General features: G+C 42.9%; 3 non-coding genes across 3 annotated transcripts; 2 read left to right on the top strand and 1 right to left on the bottom strand.

The window, feature by feature from the left end:
• The first annotated feature begins 849 nt into the window (after positions 1-849).
• Positions 850-921, top strand: trnad-guc (transfer RNA aspartic acid (anticodon GUC)). The gene has a single exon. It is a non-coding gene; the product is annotated as a tRNA-Asp (tRNA).
• Positions 922-3,758: 2,837 nt separating this feature from the next.
• trnad-guc (transfer RNA aspartic acid (anticodon GUC)) lies at positions 3,759-3,830 on the top strand. Its single transcript has one exon. It is a non-coding gene; the product is annotated as a tRNA-Asp (tRNA).
• Positions 3,831-4,056: 226 nt separating this feature from the next.
• On the bottom strand, positions 4,057-4,128 carry trnag-ucc (transfer RNA glycine (anticodon UCC)). The gene has a single exon. It is a non-coding gene; the product is annotated as a tRNA-Gly (tRNA).
• Positions 4,129-6,566: the final 2,438 nt, after the last annotated feature.

The raw sequence follows: 6,566 nt of genomic DNA, 5'->3' as shown, positions 1-6,566 counted from the left end.
AGGCCTTTGAACGTAGACTGGAAGCCCAGTTGTGCCGTCAGCAAGAATTTTTGCAATACATTAGCAGCTGGCAGGTGCAGATGAACTGAAACTCTCTTTTTTTGGACCTGGCACTTAAAAAAATTGCATGAACTTATTGACCTGACCTACCAGGCACTGTAGTGATCTTTTTCTTTGTAGAAAAGTTAGAAGCTCAAACCAGGAGACAGTAGAAGTTTTCCAAGCAGAAGTTCTTTATTGTTTGTCGGTAGCTGCAGTCATTCCAACATCGTCTAACTAAGGGAACTTTACATTGTAGTTTATATACATTTCAAGGGGGAGGGATTACATTGTGAGGAACAAAGCATGTAAATGAGTTGAAACATGAGAACAGAACGGTGCAGGACTTCTCGCACTGAGATAAGAACTCCAAGACAAATGGTCTCAGTAATAAAATAGCAGATGTTCAAACTTGCTCAGCATGACTCTTCACCCGGTAAAACAATGAGAACAGGAAAAGCCTAGCCTTCTCGCACTGAGATGGGACAGTCAGGAATATCCTGCTGGGAACCCCTACCGTTTGCAGAGATTTCCTGGTCTCATCATTTATAAACTTTCTCAATATAAAATACTATTGTATTGGAAATCTAAATTAAACATTTAAATAAAATTTGTAATCCTACAACACCATATTAAAAAACAAGGTCTCTAATTTAATAATGTAACACGTTTTATACAGACACTTCATAATTAAACGGTATTAGATTATTTTTTGGATTCACTGGCTTCTGTGAAGCGTTGAGCTAAAATGACGCATGACGCCGTTCCTGGAAGCCGCGCTGATCGGATACAACTACCTGTCTCTGCAACTCCTCGTTAGTATAGTGGAAAGTATCTCCGCCTGTCACGCGGAAGACCGGGGTTCGATTCCCCGACGGGGAGATCCAGTCCTTTACTGCTGCCAAAAGACCTTAACAAATGTTTTGCTCCAGCAAACAAGTTACAGGAGAAGTTGGCAAGGGGCCACCGACGACTGTTTTAAAGACAGCTTGAGAAAAATGCAATGCGTTGGCCGGGAATCGAACGCATACAGCAAGAATGGACAGACCCAGGAATCGAACCCATAGCAAGAATGCTCGTAATCAAGGTCTTTAATTTACAAATGTGATGCGTTGGCCAGGAATCCAACCCAGGTCAACTGCTTGGAAGGCAGCTATGCTCACCACTATACCACCAACACAAGACTGTTGGATGTAGACTGGAAGCCCTCTTGTGCGGTCAGCAAGAATGTTCGCAATATATTAGCAGCTGGCAGGTGCAGATGAATTGAAACTCTCTTTGTTTGGACCTGGCACTTAAAAAAATTGCATGAACTTATTGACCTGACCTACCAGGCACCATATTAAAAAAAGGGTCTCTAATTTAATAATGTAACACGTTTTATACAGACACTTCATATTTAAACGGTATTAGATTATTTTTTGGATTCACTGGCTTCTGTGAAGCGTTGAGCTAAAATGATGCATGACGCTGTTCCTGGAAGCCGCGCTGATCGGATACAACTACCTGTCTCTGCAACTCTTTGTTAGTATAGTGGAAAGTACCTCCGCCTGTCACGCGGAGACCGGGGTTCGATTCCCCGACGGGGAGATCCAGTCCTGTACTGCTGCCAAAAGACCTTAACAAATGTTTTGCTCCAGCAAACAAGTTGCAGGAGAAGTTGGCAAGGGGCCTCGGACGACTGTTTTAAAGACAGTTTGAGAAAAATGCAATGCGTTGGCCGGGAATCGAAAGCATACAGCAAGAATGGACAGACCCAGGAATCGAACCCATAGCAAGAATGCTCGTAATCAAGGTCTTTAATTTACAAATGTGATGCGATGGCCGGGAATCGAACCAGGGTCAACTGCTTGGAAGGCAGCTATACTCACCACTATACCACCAACGCAAGACTGTTGGATGTAGACTGGAAGCCCTGTTCTGCGGTCAGCAATAATTTTCGCAATACTTTAGCAGCTGGCAGGTGCAGATGAACTGAAACTCTCTTTGTTTGGACCTGGCACTTAAAAAAATTGCATGAACTTATTGACCTGACCTACCAGGCACCATATTAAAAAACAAGGTCTCTAATTTAATAATGTAACACGTTTTATACAGACACTTCATATTTAAACGGTATTAGATTATTTTTTGCATTCACTGGCTTCTGTGAAGCGTTGAGCTAAAATGACGCATGACGCCGTTCCTGCAAGCCGCGCTGATCGGATACAACTACCTGTCTCTGAAACTCCTTGGTAGTATAGTGGAAAGTATCTCCGCCTGTCACACGGAGACTGAGGTTCGATTCCCAGACGGGGAGATTCAGTCCTTTACTGCTGCCAAAAGACCTTAACAAATGTTTTGCTCCAGCAAACAATTTACAGGGAAGTTGGCAAGGGGCCCGGACGACTGTTTTAAAGACAGCTTGAGAAAAATGCAATGCGTTGGCCGGGAATCGAACCCATACATCAAGAATGGACAGACCCAGGAATCGAACCCATAGCAAGAATGCGCGTAATCAAGGTCTTTAATTTACAAATGTGATGCGTTGGCCAGCAATCGAACCCGGGTCAACTGCTTGGAAGGCAGCTATGCTCACCACTATATCACCAACGCAAAACTGTTGGATGTAGACCTGAAGCCCTGTTCTGCGGTCAGCAATAATTTTCGCAATACTTTAGCAGCTGGCAGGTGCAGATGAACTGAAACTCTCTTTGTTTGGACCTGGCACTTAAAAAAATTGCATGAACTTATTGACCTGACCTACCAGGCACCATATTAAAAAAAAGGGTCTCTAATTTAATAATGTAACACTTTTTATACAGACACTTCATATTTAAACGGTATTAGATTATTTTTTGGATTCACTGGCTTCTGTGAAGCGTTGAGCTAAAATGACGCATGACGCTGTTCCTGGAAGCCGCGCTGATCGGATACAACTACCTGTCTCTGCAACTCTTTGTTAGTATAGTGGAAAGTATCTCCGCCTGTCACGCGGAGACTGGGGTTCGACAAAGGCCTTTGAACGTAGACTGGAAGCCCAGTTGTGCAGTCAGCAAGAATTTTCGCAATACATTAGCAGCTGGCAGGTGCAGATGAACTGAAACTCTCTTTGTTTGGACCTGGCACTTAAAAAAATTGCATGAACTTATTGACCTGACCTACCAGGCACTGTAGTGATCTTTTTCTTTGTAGAAAAGTTAGAAGCTCAGACCAGGAGACAGTGGAAGTTTTCCAAGCAGAAGTTCTTTATTGCTTGTCGGTAGCTGCAGTCATTCCAACATCGTCTAACTAAGGGAACTTTACATTGTAGTTTATATACATTTCAAGGGGGAGGGATTACATTGTGAGGAACAAAGCATGTAAATGAGCTGAAACATGAGAACAGAACGGTGCAGGACTTCTCGCACTGAGATAAGAACTCCAAGACAAATGGTCTCAGTAATAAAATAGCAGGTGTTCAAACTTGCTCAGCATGACTCTTCACCCGGTAAAACAATGAGAACAGGAAAAGCTTAAAAAAATTGCATGAACTTATTGACCTGACCTACCAGGCACCATATTAAAAAACAAGGTCTCTAATTTAATAATGTAACACGTTTTATACAGACACTTCATATTTAAACGGTATTAGATTACTTTTTGGATTCACTGGCTTCTGTGAAGCGTTGAGCTAAAATGACTCATGACGCCGTTCCTGGAAGCCGCGCTGATCGGATACAACTACCTGTCTCTGCAACTCCTCGTTAGTATAGTGGAAAGTATCTCCGCCTGTCACGCGGAAGACCGGGGTTCGATTCCCCGACGGGGAGATCCAGTCCTTTACTGCTGCCAAAAGACCTTAACAAATGTTTTGCTCCAGGAAACAAGTTACAGGAGAAGTTGGCAAGGGGCCTCGGACGACTGTTTTAAAGACAGCTTGAGAAAAATGCAATGCGTTGGCCGGGAATCGAACGCATACAGCAAGAATGGACTGCCCCAGGAATCGAACCCATAGCAAGAATGCTCGTAATCAAGGTCTTTAATTTACAAATGTGATGCGTTGGCCGGGAATCGAACCCGGGTGAACTGCTTGGAAGGCAGCTATGCTCACCACTATACCACCAACGCAAGACTGTTGGATGTAGGCTGGAAGCCGTGTTGTGCGGTCAGCAAGAATTTTCGCAATACATTAGCAGCTGGCAGGTGGAGATGAACTGAAACTCTCTTTGTTTGGACCTGGCACTTAAAAAAATGGCATGAACTTATTGACCTGACCTACCAGGCACCATATTAAAAAACAAGAGGTTAATGACACAATATGCTCAAAATCAGGAAATAATAGTACCCCAAACTAACACATACAAGACATAGAGTGCAGTCACCATCACACACACACATATTAGACACATATTTTAACTGTTCATTTTTAATGTTCGCTTTTCATTATATCATCTCTAAAAAGATTTAAATTTTAAGTAAGATTTTAAACTTCACATTTTACTGTAGCTTTTACCTAATTTTACATGGTCTCTTAACCAGTTTCAAAGCATGTCTGTTCATTATTCATTTGATCTTAGGAAAGTCAGCTGGATTTTGGTTCATTATCACTATTTTGCTTCAGCTTGCTCTAGCAGGCCGATAACAGAAAGACAGACACAGTTACCATCCCTGCCTCCACTCAGACAGTCTCTCTCTCTCTAATGGCGCTTTTCCACTACACAGTACCAGCTCGCCTTGGCTCGGCTCGGCTCGACTCGACTCGCCTTTGTTTGGTTTTCCACTGTGTAAAAGTTGTACCTGTACCTGCTTTCGGGTACTTTTTTTCGTACCACCTCCGGCGAGGTTCTAAGCGAGCTAAGGCGATACTAAAATGTGACGTAATACAATGCCGACTGCTGATTGGTCAGAGAGAATCGTCACTATTCACTGCGTCATCATTGCACGCGGCAGACGGAGTATCCAGAATAACCAGAGAATAACCCCGCCATTTTTAAATAGTTTGCCCAGATATACTAAACTTACTATTATGGCAACTCGGAAGAATACGCCGTGGTCAAACGAGGAGGTGCAGACTTTCCTATGTTTGGTTGCCGAAGAAAGGATCCAGCGAGAGCTTGATGGGGCAACGAGGAACGAAAAAGTTTATCAAGAAATCTCCGAACTGCTGTCCACACATGGCTACAACAGGACTTTCCAGCAATGTAGGGAAAAGTTAAAAAAACTGAAAAGTGACTACAGAGCTGTAAAGGACCACAACGGCCGCAGTGGTTCAAACCGAAAAAGCTGGAAGTGGTACGAACAGATGGACGGTATCTACGGCCATAGACCGGCGAGCAACGGGAGGGAGGGTGGACTTGACTCGGCCACCAGTTTGTTGGAGTCGCTGTTGGAGGATGGTAAGTGTTTAAAATTTACATTACATTAATCATGTAGGCGCACTCTGCTTGAGAGTTTTGTTTTCTGTAGGCTGGCTTTTGAAAAGCTGAAGCTAACTTATAACATCGAAGACTGTAAACTTGTGTCGCAGATAACAATTGCTGCTACCGCTAACTATCTGCCATTGCTATTTTCGTATTGTGTTGACTTTTGTATGATCTTTCTATCTAGATTCCTTTTCGACGAGCGAGAATGGTTCAGTGACTCCCACTGATGCCACGTCGGCACCGGAACCAGCGGCACCATCGACACCAACAAGATCAGCAGCGTCGACACCGAGACCCGCAGCAGCGTCGACACCGGCAACCGGTTAGTATAATTGGAGAAAAAGTAAACTCTTCTAGCCTGTTGTCTGTGAATCTATACACACTTTTTAATATATCATTAATCGTATCAATAACTCATTAATATAACGTAAACGTACTTGCATAACAACAGGAAGCATTCCCAGTTATGGGAATGCAGGATTCATTAATAAACCTGTTCAGTATTTTTATAACTTTCCAGACGTACACCTATACTGTACACATGGTATTTTAAAGTTGACATTTACTAAAATAGATGTTTAATAAATACATTAAATACATTTACTCAGATGTTAAGTCGTTATATACTATATAAGTAATAGTAAGTTGTGGGCTTGTCTTTTTTTATGTAGAAGCTGTAATGATAATACATGTGAACAATTTACAACACACACAACCTTTGAATGAAACGTGACTTGTCCGTTTTTCTTTATAACTCATTCATTGTAATTATTTTTTTGGCCAGGACGGAGGAAACGAAAGAGGGAACAGGAGCATCTGACTGTCCTGAGGGAGATGCAGACATCGGATGTCGAGCAGCTGGAATTGAACCGGGCACAGCGGGAGCGACATTTATAGATGGCACTCGATGATGCAGCACATGCCCGAGAACTAGAAGCGGCTTTAAGGAGAGAGGAGATGGCTGCAATGTCGTCCTTCAACCAGGCCTTTCTGGGAACCCTGAGCCAGCTTGTCCAGGCACTGAACCGGCGGGATGCTGTTCCACCGCCCCTGGACTGAAACCCCTTTGTTTATTTTAATTTAATGTTTGCACTACATGTAACATATGTATATAGTTGGATGTGTGAATTTATATTAATATTA

The sequence above is a fragment of the Siphateles boraxobius genome, unplaced genomic scaffold (genome assembly GCF_051911475.1).
Source record: "Siphateles boraxobius isolate OS27281-9 unplaced genomic scaffold, OSU_SipBor_1 6, whole genome shotgun sequence".
Taxonomy (NCBI): Eukaryota; Metazoa; Chordata; class Actinopteri; order Cypriniformes; family Leuciscidae; genus Siphateles; species Siphateles boraxobius.
This window is presented reverse-complemented; position numbering and strand designations above follow the sequence as displayed.